General features: G+C 36.1%; 1 long non-coding RNA gene across 1 annotated transcript; it reads left to right on the top strand.

Annotated features, from left to right (window-relative positions):
- The first annotated feature begins 3,830 nt into the window (after positions 1-3,830).
- LOC148114930 (uncharacterized) lies at positions 3,831-5,374 on the top strand. The gene is made up of 3 exons (XR_015732913.1): positions 3,831-4,170; positions 4,278-4,402; positions 5,089-5,374. It is a non-coding gene; the product is annotated as an uncharacterized LOC148114930 (long non-coding RNA).
- Positions 5,375-15,480: the final 10,106 nt, after the last annotated feature.

Raw genomic sequence — 15,480 nt, 5'->3', positions numbered from 1 at the left:
AACAAGTAGGTAAAGACAAAATCATATTTTATACTTTTGTAATATTATTGGATTATACACAGGTGATACATCACAATGCATTTTTTTCTCTTAATGCTAAGCATTAAGGCTCACGTCAGTGGTGGGTTGCTACCGGTTCACCCTGGTTCTGGCAAACAGGTTGTAGCAGTGGCAGGAGACTCCACCCACCCACCTGGATGTCATCAAATATGCTCTAAGCATGCACAGAAGCTTCTGCACATGCGCAGAAGTGGTGCGTGCGAACCAGTAGCAAAGGTAAGTGAAACCTACCACTGGCTCACATGTATATTTACAAGCAAGGTGACTATTTTTTACATATACAATATACCACACACACATTGCAAGGCATATTTGATAAAAATGTGAAACACATTAAAACTAATAATATGTTCAACAATTTTACCATTAGCATTAGCTTCAAACACATTCTATTTGGGGGGTAATTACATCAAGAAAAATGCAAACAAATATGCAGATATGCTGCATTAAGATTTCAGAAATAGATTCAATACACAGGAATAATTATGCAATTAGGGCAGGAATTTATTATGGCTTAATCACTGGAAGAATAACAAGAGTTCTGGGGGAGAGGAAGCAGGGACTTATGTGCCACAGAAAGTCTTCGTATACTCTTTCCTGCTTAGGAGAATCCAGCTATCAACTTAAGGACAGTTGAAGAATATTTCATGGTTTTGGGTAAATGATGGAATGCCAGTCTGGTGTAGTAGTTAAAGGACTTAGACTAGAAGTGAGGAAGGTATAAATTCTAGTCTTGCACAAAGGCAGCTTTGGACCAGTCCTTTTATCTCAGCTCCAAAAAGACGCAAGGAACAATCACTTTCCAAAAATGTGCCAAGGAAATTAGAAAGATTCCAGCAGTTGCCTGGAGTCAAGACTAATTTGAAGGCAAATAGACAAAAGACAAATGAAGCAAACCTCAAATTATACCAAAGATTAGCAGGCTGCAAAGTGTTCTGAAGGCTACCTACTGGTAATGCTTTGTGCTCCACTGCAGTTTTTCAGGTTGGCTGTGTCAAATAATGTCAATCCAACCAGCTAGACTTTGCCATGTAAGTCAGGACAATTGTAACTGTAACGGCTCTAATAACAGAATCTTGAAAGTCTGAATGTGATTTCCTCTTCCTCTCTTTCCTTTTGTGTGAACTAGGGAGGGGCTTGTCTGTGACACTTTCTCAAATTACTTTCTTGGCCTGGATTCAAGTCCCACTTATCTCTCCATTTATTTATTTTATTTATTACGTTTTTATGTTACCCATCTCCCCTATGAGGTGACTCCAGCAGGTCCATTGCCTTGGTAGTACTCTCCCTCCTTCCATCAGGGTCATTCCCTTTGACAATTATAGATATAACTGTGGTTGATATATTGCAACTGCAACTAGGCTTTGTGGGACATGAAAATTGTTGATTCCATATAGATTCTCTGTTTATTGACTCAGCTTGACCTGTAGTCTTCTAGATTTTGGCTCAATAAAAGCCATCTGAAGCCAGCAACAAAATCCTGAAAATAAATCATTATTTCAGACGAGCTGTAATTCTTCAGCCTCTTTCCTTGCTTGGTACAGTTAAGATTCATTAAAATATCAGACATTAGGCAGGACCAAAACATGGCCAACTGCTCAACCAGCAAGTAAGCCAAATATGGATGGATTGGCCTTTATGTTGAAAGAAATTTGGAGCTCTAAGTAGTTAAACACATAGCCAATCCCTCAAGACTGCCACTGTAAATAAGCATTTTAGAAGACTTGCAGTCTTTTAATGAAGAACAGAGGGAAGTTTCAATCAGTAATGAAAAGCAGGTCCAAAAATCAGAGATGGTAAAGTGGTATGCATATTTTGATTTCTCAAACAGAAAATGCATTGTTCCTGAGGTAGTCTTGTAAGTGGGCTCCTGATCAGAAAATGTAATGAAACTTGAAATAAAATTATGAGTCTCAGAGTATTAAAGGTATCGGAGACAGCATTTGATTAGTAGCTTCAAGGTGAGAAACAACTATCCACATAAAAAGTAGCCCTCTTCTCTTCTCTTCTCTTCTCTTCTCTTCTCTTCTCTTCTCTTCTCTTCTCTTCTCTTCTCTTCTCCTCTCCTCTCCTCTCCCCTCCCCTCCCCTCCCCTCCCCACCCCTCTCCTCCCCTCTCCTTTCCTCTCCTCTCCTCTCCCCCATAAGGAAAGACAAAGGAGATGTCCACATAAAAGCACATAGGATGGAAAGAAATGATTATTTAAAACATCCAACTGTTATAATAATTCTAGACTCATCACAGGACTGCGTGGGCTCTTAAAGAAAGGGAGAAAAGACACTTATCTAATCGTCTGCAAATTACAGTAAGAAGTACATTAATGAGACTTAGAGATCCATCTTGGCTAATGAGTCATCAAGGCTCTCAAGAGTAAATGAAATTCCATGTCCATGTGGTAAAACGTACTTAGGTCAAGCCTGAAAAACATTAGAAGTCAGGGAAGTTATAAATAAAGAGTTGTTAAGAGTGAAAACTGTAATCAGAGAGGCTCATCGGCTGAAATGCCAAAAGACCCATAAAAATGTAAATACCACAGCTTCAAACCTACACAAAATGAAAGAAACATAATAAGGCAAGTTTTTTTTTTTTAAAAAAAAAGACAACAGCAATTCAGTGATGAAAATATTGTCGCATTTAAGAAGAAAAGGCAAGCTTTTAAAATAAGCCTTTTAAGGCCAGATATTTGGAAAAATGGACTAGTGCCTGCTTTTCGGCATCTCTTGGGGCTTTTACATGCTATATTATCAATAATGCAGTCTAACTGAGAATGTCATTAGTTATTTTTAGGTAATTCTGTCCCTACAGAAGCATTTTGATGCCCCAGAATCATTGCCTGTGGTATTTTGCCTCCTTATTATATCAGAGTAGAGTAAAGAGGAAGTGAAAGGACCTTAAATACCAAGACCTGACAAATGTAAAGCAGAGAAAAGATGCCAGCCTGAATTCCTAGAAAATATGAGTTAGACTGGGCAAGTTATTGATCAGTAAAATACAAAGCAGTTTATTGTATCTGTACAAGAAGAGATCTACAAACATTATATTTATGTTATTTGTTTGCCAAACCAACTCGTAGTCTAAATGGTGAGAATAGAATCTCAACACCAACAATTTGATCTATCTGGTCTTCTGTGTAACTGTATGCAAGAAGCTCATCCATGGCAAAATGGCATCATTATATTTCCGTCTAACTGTGACAGTTTTTGTTAAGATGATTTTTCTTTGGATCCAGAAAGCATTGCTTTTGGTTTCTTGAGCAGCTCTTGAGAGATGATACAATTGGGAATATATTAAAGGAGTTTCCGAAGTTTGAATAGGGTTCATTGACGTATCATACATTTTCCCCTCTCCCTGATTATCATTTCTATGTTTTCAGTAATGAATATCATTTTGTATTTTTTTTAGATGAGCATTAAAAATTGCCCACTTCCTAACAAAGGAGACAGGAAGCCTAAAAATAACAACAACAACAACAAAAACCTGGTGTTGATTGTATTCAACTGAAAGCCCTTCTTCCCTCTCTTTTCCATGGCTCAGGCAGTGTTGTTCAATAAGGCCTATTTTGAGAACATCACATTATAGGAGTAGGGAATGAAGGTAGAAATGTCTGTTCTTTCCCATCATAGTTTCCCAATTTCTCTCACCACATCTGGCTTCTAGCATTCCAGACTTCTGGCATTCCAACTCTCTATATTTTTTTTAAAAAAATGAAGATGAATTGTCAGTTAAAGAATAATGTCGTTTTAAAAATGGAATGTTATAGTCTTGGAAGAAGAGATCAGTTGTATGCCATATGTGATGGGTACATAGTTTAGTAATGCTACTGTTAGGGTTCTCAGGAGCATAAATGGGTATAAATTTGCAGCTGTTATGTTAATTAACTACAAGGTTTCTTGTAGCTTTGTCCAGGATGGATAAATAATTTCATTAAGTTTCATTTGTTCAAGTAAAGGCTGCCAAAATTTCATATTGTGTTGCCAAACTTTTATACTTTCTTAGTTAAATACATTTGCACATTGTGGGTTCACTGAGGTTGATTTTTTTCAATGCTGGTGGTGTTCACATGGTGCTCACGATGTTTTGGGATTGCTCGCAAGACATCTATTAATATTGGTATTATCATTGTTTACTTTTTGCCAGAATTGTTCTACTTCTATTTGCAGTTCTTTTTCTTTTATGATTTTCTCCAATTCTTTCTTTTTTTCTTCTGCTCTCTATAGGTACCTATTCTCCAAAGCACCTGAAGGCAGACGAAGCAGCAATGGATGGAAACTAATCAAGGAGAGAACCAACCTAGAACCAAGGAGACATTTCCTGACAGCTAGAACAATTAATCAGTAACAAGGTGCGTCCAAAGTTTGTAAGTGCTCCATTACAGGAGATTTTAAAGAAGAGATCGGACAACCATTTGTCTCTAATGGTACAGGGTATCCTGCTTGAGCAGGGGGTTGGACTAGAAAATTTCCAAGATCCCTTCCAACTCTGTTATTCTGTAATTATTACTTTAAAAGTAATTAACCTATTTTGTTAATATTACTTATTATTAAATAATATTAATAATTTGCCTTGAAAAATAAGAACATCAAGCATTTTGATGAATGAATTGCAATGGATGTTTAATTTTATAATAATAGGTTTTCTTTGTGCCTCAACACTTAGCACTGCTTGTTATGGGACATGCAAAATAAAAAATTTGCATGTTAAAAATATGAACACTAAAATTTGGAAAAGGCGCCTCCACATACTTACTTTTTTCCTTATCCTATATTACCGCTTTTCCAAATCTTTAATACGGCATTTCTTTCCAACACAGTTGAGTTATTTTTGTTGAAACAGTTTACAAATATCTGTTTCTACTGAATCTGTTTCTAATTTTATCCTTGAAAAAAACCTCTAGAATTAGACCAGTCTGTAAGAAAAACCCTGATTGGACGATACATTCGCAGGAATATTTCAGTTTACAAGGAGCAGGACAGTGTCAAAGTTGTGTTTGTGATGTCACACTACAATGGTGGAAATTTGATTTTGTAGGATTGCTCCTGGCTATAACAGAACCTCATCCCTGGACTACCAACTGTTGACATCACTCTAGGACTTGGGTGAGAAGATGTTCACATGCCAAAGATATCACCTGAGCAAAGATAAATTAAGACTATCTCATATTGATGGCAATTTGAGCCTGAGTTTTTCTGGATTTGTCAAACACTAAACCTGACTGTCTGAATTCAGAACCACTAGCAGAGTTACCACAACACTGTAGCTTAAAATGTGACTGGCACACTTTGTTGTGAGAACTCAGCAAACTATATGACTGCCATAAATTGTCGCAGTGTAAAAGGTAAAGGTTCCCCTCGCACATATATGCTAGTCGTTTCCAGCTCTAGGGGGCAGTGCTCACCTTTGTTAAAAAGCCGAAGAGTCAGCGCTGTCCGAAGACATCTCTGTGGTCATGTGGCTGGTATGACTAAATGCCAAAGGTCCACGGAATGCTGTTACTTTCCCACCAAAGGTGGTCCCTATTTTTCTACTTGCATTTTTTACGTGCTTTCAAACTGCTATGTTTGCAGAAACTGGGACAAGTAACAGGAGCTCACCCCGTTAGGTGGCACTAGGGATTTGAACCGCTGAACTGCCGACCTTTCGACTGACAAGCTCAGCATCTTAGCCACTGAGCCACTGCATCCCTATGTACAAATCAGACAAAATAGTACTGATGAAATAGATCGGACACATTTTGAGACATGAAAGGATTGGATCCTTAGACCCATAGCTGTCCCCTAAGTATAGCTGAAAAGTAGCTCTTAAAAACAAAAACAAAAAAATCCATTTTTCTCCTCAAGACATTAAAACTTGCCAAATTAATCTAGAAGTTCTCGCCATTACAAGTATTGTCCATTTGCTGAATAAATGAAGGTAAAATAATCCTGTATCAAAAACTTGGGAGACAAAGCGAAATTTCAAAGTGAGGAAGGTAGATACTTGCTTTAAACCTAAAAATATGGTGAAGATCTCTCCCCTCCCCCGTCTTTTCTAACCCTTTTAACTAAAAGAAAAATCCTTTAATAAGGTCTTACCGTCTCACTATGTACATTCCTTGAACATCCTAAATCACCTTCATTGGTTCCCTGGCATCCAGAAAGCTTGACTAGTTGGAACCCAAGTGAACAAATTATACCTTGGTGATGCATTCAGTCTAGAGGAAGATAAGGTGACACATAAACACACAGAGTGGTCAGATCAATTTGGCTGGCCTGAAGGGAAGATTCTGTAGCTTGTCCATTGGAATGTTAAAGTATATTAGCTCCTCAGCATGTAAAGAGCTGAAAAATACAGCCTTTCAAAATTCTTTATCTATACCCAAGCCTTATTGTTCTATAATTTTACCATAGACTTTTGAAGTATGAATCTCCTTTTTATAAACATAGATGTGTTTTTTTCTCTCATGTAGTAACCCTATAAAAATAAAAAAAAAGTTTTAAAAGTCAGTGAACAAACTATAGTAGATCAACAGTTACTATTTATGTGTCATTGATGTTAATATTAAATAAGTGTCTTGGGAAATTATTTAGAGGGTATGCAGAGATAAATGATTGTAAAATGTATTCTAAGAATATGTCAATGTTTTGGTTATTGCTAAATGCAAAAAAAAAAAAAAAGTAGCTTGAAATGGTATTTGCAACAACAGAGACCAAAGATGAGGCATGAATTAATGCAAAGCAGTGATATTTTGGTGGCTTTTACATTTCACGAAAGCAAGGAAAACATGTTTATTTGCTCACTGAATTATTTTAAGTTATAGCTAATAAAGACAGGGACCTAAATTAAATCTTCCAATGGCTGACAAAATCAAAATTATTTGTTTTCAGTTTCTGCTACCAGTTCTTCGCTTGCAGTGAATGCACACAATCCAAGAAGTAACTTGAAATGTGGGCAGAGAAATACTATGCATCTCTTCATGCTCACTGAATGTGGAAGGATTTATCAGTTGAGACTGCAGTTGTATATCTACTTACCTGGGAGAAAGCCCCATTGAACTCAATAGAGCTTACTTCTAAGTGGAGATAACTCAGATTGTCCTTCAATTGTCTGCAATGTTACTACAGGGAAATAAACAACTTAACAATATCATTTGAATCTGCAGAGCTGTAGTCATCCTGCCAGCATTTTGACTCTTAATGTAATCCTTCAGAGTACCCCATGATATACCTGGTACCATGCCAAGAAAATAAAGCACTGGAAAATTATTCCTGGAGGAAAACTGTGCCCAATAAAAGCATGCTAGAAATGCAGTGCATTTTCTTACCTTTCGTTGTTCTTACTGCATAAATTTGATGTTCCATTCCAAGAATCGATGGAAATAAACGATCATGAGTATTAATAACATAGGAAGTAAAGATGCTGAGAAAGAAGAATATATTAATTTAGCTCACATTATTCTGTTTTGCCACCTCAGTTTTTATTTGTTTTGTGTGTTTTTCTGCCATGCTACTCCTCATGGTGGCAAACCCAGGATTCAGAGATGCTTTTCCCTCCAGGAATTTATCAGATTTGCTTATGCTTAGCTACAATACAAAAACTTCAGACCATATCATAAGACTAATGGGCATCATGGTGTGCTAACATTATCTGAATACTGCAGTTGTGATTCTTCTTCTTTCTTTTAAATTCATAGCAGTTGTCAATAAGAATGGTGAACCTTTCCCCTTTTGACTGAAAAGTTCTCTGAAAGATGCTAATGAGAGCTAAAACAGAGATTTGTTAAACTCTGGGGGGATAGGCATGTCATGCTGTTCTATTCCTCCCCCATATATGGTGGTAAAATTGCATGCAAATTTTAGGCTACCCTTATCACATTTTTCATTTAATTCCTAAATGTACAGAAGGGTTAAATTTGTTAAAGTTAAATTTGGTATGTTTACTATGAAGTTTACAGATTCAAAATATGAAAACAGACAGTGAATTAATTCAGGTAGGCAGTTGAACTCCTCTAAAGTGCATATATGTTGTTTTGGTAAGGTATAGATAAACTTTTAGAAATACAATTATTTAAATAGCAATCCAATAAAGATGAGAAAGCTTCATTCAACCAATAAGTCTGCTCATTTTCTATTCAGGAGCTAAATAGGTAACTTTAAGGCTTCTGCGCTTTCTTTTTAAATGACACACAGGCCAAACAGTTTTTGGGTTCTTCTTCCTCTCCTATGACTTGTTGTGATGACTTTTTCTTTTACTGCTACTGATTTTTCAGAAGGTAAATGGTAATTAAATGTAATACTTTTCATTAATTATGTCAGAGGTGGGAAATAGAAGGCAATTCCTATAAAAATAGCAGCAGAGTTTGTGGCAAAATAGAAATTTTATCCTAAACATTTTAATTTTTGTTTTAGCCTCCAATAGCCACAGTTCCATTTGAGGGTTTCAACCACAAAAGAAGTCATGACAAAGAGGATGCTTTCAACGACAAGCTCGTCTCTATCCATTCTATAAATAGAATTTGTTTTTCTAAAGTGGGATCCATATCTATATTAGCTGTGTTAGTCCTTATAGCTTTCAATAGATGTTTATATTTCTTTTTCTAGCTTTTAAAGTTACAGGAAAAGTTACTGACTTCCCAGAAGTTTTCTTTTTTTAAACAAATAGCTAGTCCTCTTATATTTCTATTATCTTCATCTGTAGACAATTAATCTAGAGGTTTCTAATGTGCCATCATGTTTTTGGCTAAAGATTTTTTCAATGCAGTATGCATTTGACAGAAAGCTGGATAGCTAAATGTTAGAATATATTTTGCATATATATAGAATTTTACTAATATTACCAAGAAAAAGACTAATATTTAGTTAAAAGAATATTTTTCAGATTTAGCTAGAATACTAATGAGCTTTTTTGCACTTTTAAAAAAGAGAAGAAGTTGAGGATTTCACTTACTAGTTAGCTTGTTAGTGCATGTGATTGGAAGTTGTTCTATACTTGTGAAACTGACTCCAAATGTACATTTTGGGAAAGACTAGTGACTTATTATATGTCCTATCCATTTGTATGTTTAAGAGATATTCAGCATAGACATAGATATAAGAACATGGCAAATATCCTGTTGCATCATTTAGCATTTTGTACTGCATCGTGTCTAGCCAGATGCAGCTCTTTTATTAAGTTCCATTTTTTCCATCCAAGGGCATCACACTGCTTAACTAGCATTTTACTTAGGGCTACATTAGATGATTTGTCTAACACATACTTCCCAAGGAGCTGCATCTGGTCTGCAGTTCCTTTTTCTGTAGAACCCAGAGCCTACAGGTACTGAGAAATGGTTATAGTTACCTCCTATTCTGAGGAAGATAATTCATGAAAACTGTGAGGACACAAGTAAGACAGGATGCTTTTGCTGGTCACTGTGACACAATGCCTTCATCTTATCCTCAGCCTGTGAGTGAACAGCTTTAAGTCATGCCCATTATGGAAAGATACTTGTGAAATATAATAGAAAACTATATATGAAATATATAGTTAATTTTATAGTTAATACAATAAAATGAATATTTAACATATATTTCATTTGACTGAAAACTGAAATGGACTGGATTATCCATACATAGCAATTGGTCAATGGTATTATTACTTCCAGAAAACTTTTGCTAAGTAATGAGACCTCAGCAAACAGATTGTCAGTTATGAAGTAACTAAAATCATGCTTTGAAATAATCATAGAAATAGTCATGGAATCTATAGCAATGACTTACACTGCTATCTCATGCAGTCCATTCCAGGGGGAGAAATCCCATCGCTACTGGTTCACTCCTTCAAGTGGCGCTTCTGCACATGCACAGAAGCGTCCGGGTGGGTGGGTGGAGCCTGCTGCCACTGCTACTAGTTTGCCCGATCTGGTGCGAACCGGTAGCAACCCACCACTGCTCTATTCCCGTTAAATTCTTCACCAATTCTTTAAACCCTAAATGATCCCATTATGTATGTAGAAGAAGCTGCAGTAGGAGTATCACAAAGACTAGAGTTTATATTGAATGTCTGACTTTCATATATAATAAAGTATTGAGCCTCTCTTCAAAAGGAAGGGATACTTGTTTTGGTTGTAAGAAATTATATAAGCAATAAAAATTCATTGTTGGGGATTTGTTAAAATTAATCATGGGTCTCAGCTTTTAGTAAATTTATTCTGAACTTTCCAAAGCAGAAATTGCAAAACTTTACATTCTAATGAGAGGGCTAAAAACATATATTTCAAAGAAAACAGTACTCATAAATTACATTTATGACACATGAGGTTATTGACTGCTGTGCAAAGAGCACCGAGTAATGGTGCTAATATGCACTCTAGCCTGATTTCCTCAGTTCCCAACATGCTCTAATTCGGCACTACAAATCTTTAAATGGCAGTTATATTTTAATTAATGTGATTATGTGCTGCCATTAGCAAATCCTCCCCCAGCACATTTCTCCTGCCAAACCCATGGATGCCAGTAAACCATTAACATAAAAGGGCTGTTTGCTTATTAAATTTGTCTACATAAATAGGCAAGGGTTACAAGTGTTGATTTGCCATTGGAAAAAAAAAAAGGAAAGGAAAGAATGCCGGCATATTGTACACAAGCCATCAGTTGCAATTATCTGGTGTAATTAAGTCTAATTTATAAGCCTCCCCTCCCCTAAATAGGAAAATAACCATTTTTGTTAATTAACAAGAGCATTTGTAAAGCTCATTAAGTCCATCAATCACCATCCTTGTGGAAAGATAAGGGAATCCAGTCATTGTGGTGGGATGCTTTGGATAGGTGCATTTGCTCAATAATCAGTGCAGGGAGCCTAATGATTGAAATGGGAGATAGAAATGGATGTTATATTGCAGTAAAAAGAAGATCTACTGTTTTCATTTATCTTTACAGCAATGTAAGTGCTTTGTCATTATCTTGCACATAGAGTTTCATTATTCTGATACAGCATTCTGTTACATAGCCTCATCCTATCATCCCTGCAAGCCTGCAGGGTACAAGAGCACTTATCTTTCCTGATGACTGTTGAATCATTTAAAACAAGTTATTAGTGAAACAATTAAAATGGTATTGCTTCACAATCGTATTTATAGCTGGCAGGCATAATGAAACATTCTGAATAGCAGTTGGGGGTGGGGGGCTGTCTCTGAATAGGTAGGAAATGCTGTTAATCAGAGACAAGAGAAACCTCTAAAGAAAAACTAAATTGTAAGAGCACATTAATTGTATCAGCACATTCCATTTAATTGAGATGAAAGGGAAGGTAAAAATCATATTATCAATGTTTTATGAACATGAAGAAATGGGAAAATTACTATATCATTTGTCACATATCTTCAGTCAGAAATGAAAATTAAAAAGGCAGCATTTAACTTGAACGGGAATAGGCTAGTACATTACTCAAGCCAAATTCGACAGTAAAGCAAGTCTAATTTTTTTAAATAAAAAGATGTCATAATTATAAGTAGCTAAACATTTTACAAGAAATGTGAAAGTTTCCTAGGTGCCAATGAGTTAAATTGACCTCTGGTGGGTATGAACAAATATCCACATTTTGTGTTGTTTTCAATGAAAATCTGCAGTTATTTTAAGACATTCCAGGAATATTTCTGCTCCATCTCTTTATTTTATCCATTGTCTTCTCCTTTCATTAACCTCAAATGTGTTCCTTTATCGTTCTGCATCACATGTACAAAATATGTGAGTTTTATCCAAGATCATTTAATAAGCTTCTCACTCTCAATCTCTGTCTCTCTTCCTCTCCCTCTCCCTCTCCCTTTCTCCTCTCTCCCTCTCCCTCTCTTGCTCTTGTTCTCTGCCACCTACCCAAACGGCCTGGTTTTCAGAGGCATCCATAATTACTGGACAAACATTATTTTAATTATTCTGAATGTTGATATCAACAGATGGATTTATTACATGCCAATTGTTTCCTCTCCAGTACGTCTTGCTCCCCTTTTCCCATCTTGTCAATTTTAAATCAATTTTAAAATCAAACCACAATTATTATTTTATGTTTTAATGCTTTATTTTGTTTTTATGATTGTAAACTGCCTAGAGTCGCCTCTAGGTGACATGTGTGGCATATAAATTTAATAAATTTAATAAATACATAAATACATAATTAAACTCATTAATAACTCATATTCTATGATACATTTTTTTGTTTTTCTGGCTATCTGTAAAAATGTCACATGGATTTAGCCTATTTCTTTAAAATTCAACTTTTGTTTCCACAAAGTGTCATAATGAAAACCATAGCCTACATTTTTAAAAGTACAGACATATTACAGCTAAATGTTTTTCAAGACTTTCATTGTTATCTTGCTAAGTATTTAGCTGAGCTTTCCTGACCACTACTTCCTTAATTGCTTGAGGAGCACCTGGAGGCTCCAGCTGTTCCAGAATGCAGCCGTGCGGGTGGTTATGGGAGCGACGTGGCGCTCCCATGTGACCCCCCTCCTGCGCGAGCTGCACTGGCTCCCGGTGGTCTTCCGGGTGCGCTTCAAGGTTTTGGTTACCACCTTTAGAGCGCTCCATGGCATCGGACCGGGGTATCTACGAGACCGCCTTCTGCTACCAATAGCCTCTCACCGACCAGTACGCTCCCATAGAGAGGGGCTCCTCAGGGTGCCGTCGGCCAAATAGTGTCGACTGGCGGCCCCCAGGGGGAGAGCCTTCTCTGTGGGGGCACCTACCATCTGGAACGAGCTCCCCCCAGAGATATGGAAGATCCCGGACCTGCGCACGTTTCGCCGTGCTCTCAAAACTTTTCTATTTCAGCAAGCTGGCCTGGCCTAACTCCCTCTTTTAAATTTTTTAAATTTTTTAATTCGTGATTTTATAAATTGGGTGTTTTAATCTGTGTTTTCGGCCAAAATATTTAATAATTTTAAGGGATTTTTAATATTTGTATTATCTGTATTTTATCTTGGCTGTTCACTGCCCTGAGTCCTTCGGGAGTAGGGCGGTATAGAAATTTGATTAAATAAATAAATAAATAAATAAATAAAATAAACAAAAGCTACCCACCATTTCAATAGCTTCATTGTCAGTTCTAAAGCGAGTAGTTGAACTTGATGTGATTAGTATGGTTTTTGTTATATGTAATTGTAATGCCATGTTTTCACTATCCTCCTTGCCTTTGATATAGTACTATAGTTGGCAGATCATTTGCATTTTCAGCTATCAGAGTAGCATCATCAGGATAGTGTTTGTTATTGATGTTTCTTCCTCCAGTATTTATTTATTTACTTACAAGATTTGTATAACCACCTATCTTATGTAGCATAACTCTTGGTGGTTCACCACGATAGTAAAACAATAAAAATAGTAAAAACATTAAAGCCAGCAACATTTAAAACCCTATCCATCGTCTTCTAATCCATCTTTTTCAGTATCTATTTAGCATATAGTTTGAATAAATAAGGAGAGAACCTAGAGATTTGTCTCATTTTTTGTCAGTCTGAAAATAAACTGCTTTGCCATGTTCTGTTTAGATTGTGGGTTTCCATCCTGCATATAGGTTTCTCATGAACATCACAGAGATATGTTCTGGGACTCCCACTTTCCTAAAGATATTCTACAGCTTCATATGGTTGACATAATGAAAACTTTCCTATAATTAGTAAAGCACACATTAATTTCCCTTTAGTATTCTTTGGCTCTCTCAATTATCCAGCATACACCTCATGATCTTTGTCCTTTTCTAAAACCTGCTTTGTCCTTTTCTAAAACATCTGTCATTTCCCTTTCTATGTCAAGCTCTAATCTGTATTACATGATCGTAAACATTATTTTGCTAACATTTTCAATTACAGATTCTGTGTAATAGTTTATACATCCTATTAAATTTCTTGAACTTTACAACTTGGTAATAAGCAGAGTACTGATCTAGCTTCACTTTTTCTGGAACTAAAGTTCTTGTAAGTAGGAAGTATTTTCTAAAATATCTTGAATGTCGACATCTCTACTGTACAGTGTCTTGTATAATCCTTCCATTTTAGCTTCATCTCCTTTGAGTCAGTTACTGTCTGTCTACTGATGCCTGTTAGCATACCAACTCAAGATTGAAACCTCCTTCTGAATTCAGATATCTTTTGAAAGATGTTCCTTGTTTTTTCCGTCTTCCATGTTTTCCCAGATGCCGTAGTGCTGCTTCTTGTCTCATCTAATAGCTTTCTGAAATTCTTTGTTAAGTTGTTACTTGAGATCTTTGTCTTTCATGGCTTTGACTTTTCTTCTCGCCAATTTCCATGGCTTGTTCTGACATTCAGTTTGCTTTATTTGTTTCTTGATTTTGGTGTTATCTTTTCACATTCACCCTTAACAACTTCTTTAAGTTGTATTTCATAGTTCTCCTAGCTCCTTCTTTAAAGTTCAGGACTTTAAAGGGATTCCTAATGTTTCCTTGAAAATGGTGAGCATATGTTGAACATCTTATTGTAGAAACTGGTTGGCTTTTTATTTTCACTTTAACTTAATTTGAACTGCTCACATGAGCAATTCAAAATTGGCTTCATAGTCAATCTGTGGCCATGTCTTTGCTGTTACAATTGTGCTTCTCCACTTTCTACCTAATATTTCTATCAATAACATAGTCGATTTGGTTTTCTGTGTACGTGTATTCTGAATCATCCTATTTGACTCAGTTCTTACAAGTTCCTTGTTCATTGTGAAAATTCCACAGAAGAATAATCAGGGCACAGGCACACCCTTTGAAGTTTATATTCTGTCCTGACACATTCTACTACTCAAGGCTGTGCTGAAGTCAATAAAGAAAAAGTAAGTATAGTTTTTACAATGTCTCACTTCTCCATCATCTCTATTACATTAGCTATCTGATTTCATATTTCTCTGCCTTTTCTGAAGCCTATATTCTCATTGGCATTTTTCTGTCCTTGCAAGCTGCATTTATTATTTTATAAAAGATTGTAAGCAAGGTTGTGATTTAATGAAGATTTGAAGCAATGGTTCTATAATTCTCTTGCATTTCTCCTCTTGATATAAGCTGAAGAGAGTAAGGACACATCTCATTGCAAGAGTCTAGATACCAAAAGCATTATAGAAAAATGAGCTGTTCTGTCAATCTTCCCAGTGAGTAAAACAGAACTAAGGGAATAATCAAGAGCCAGAGTTTTGTTCTCCTAGGTGAGCTTTTAAAATGAGGAAGGAGAACTTTTGTCTTTGTTCCCATTGGAGTTTTATCCTTAAAGCTAGCTAAAAGGCGAGACAAGAAGTCCAAACCTATTATCCAGGTTGAAAGGAATCTTATATAATCCAGGAATTATATAGCAAACCAGGTACCAATGTGAATTAGGAATGTATTTGAGCCTTGAGTACTCTCCAAACTAAATGAGCAGTAGCTGAAATCAGTTTATCCAGAAATCATTAGCCGTTATTGAGTAATGGCCAAGTACAT

Source organism: Pantherophis guttatus, chromosome 3 (genome assembly GCF_059756535.1).
Source record: "Pantherophis guttatus breed Tessera chromosome 3, ASM5975653v1, whole genome shotgun sequence".
NCBI classification, from domain to species: domain Eukaryota; kingdom Metazoa; phylum Chordata; class Lepidosauria; order Squamata; family Colubridae; genus Pantherophis; species Pantherophis guttatus.
This window is presented reverse-complemented; position numbering and strand designations above follow the sequence as displayed.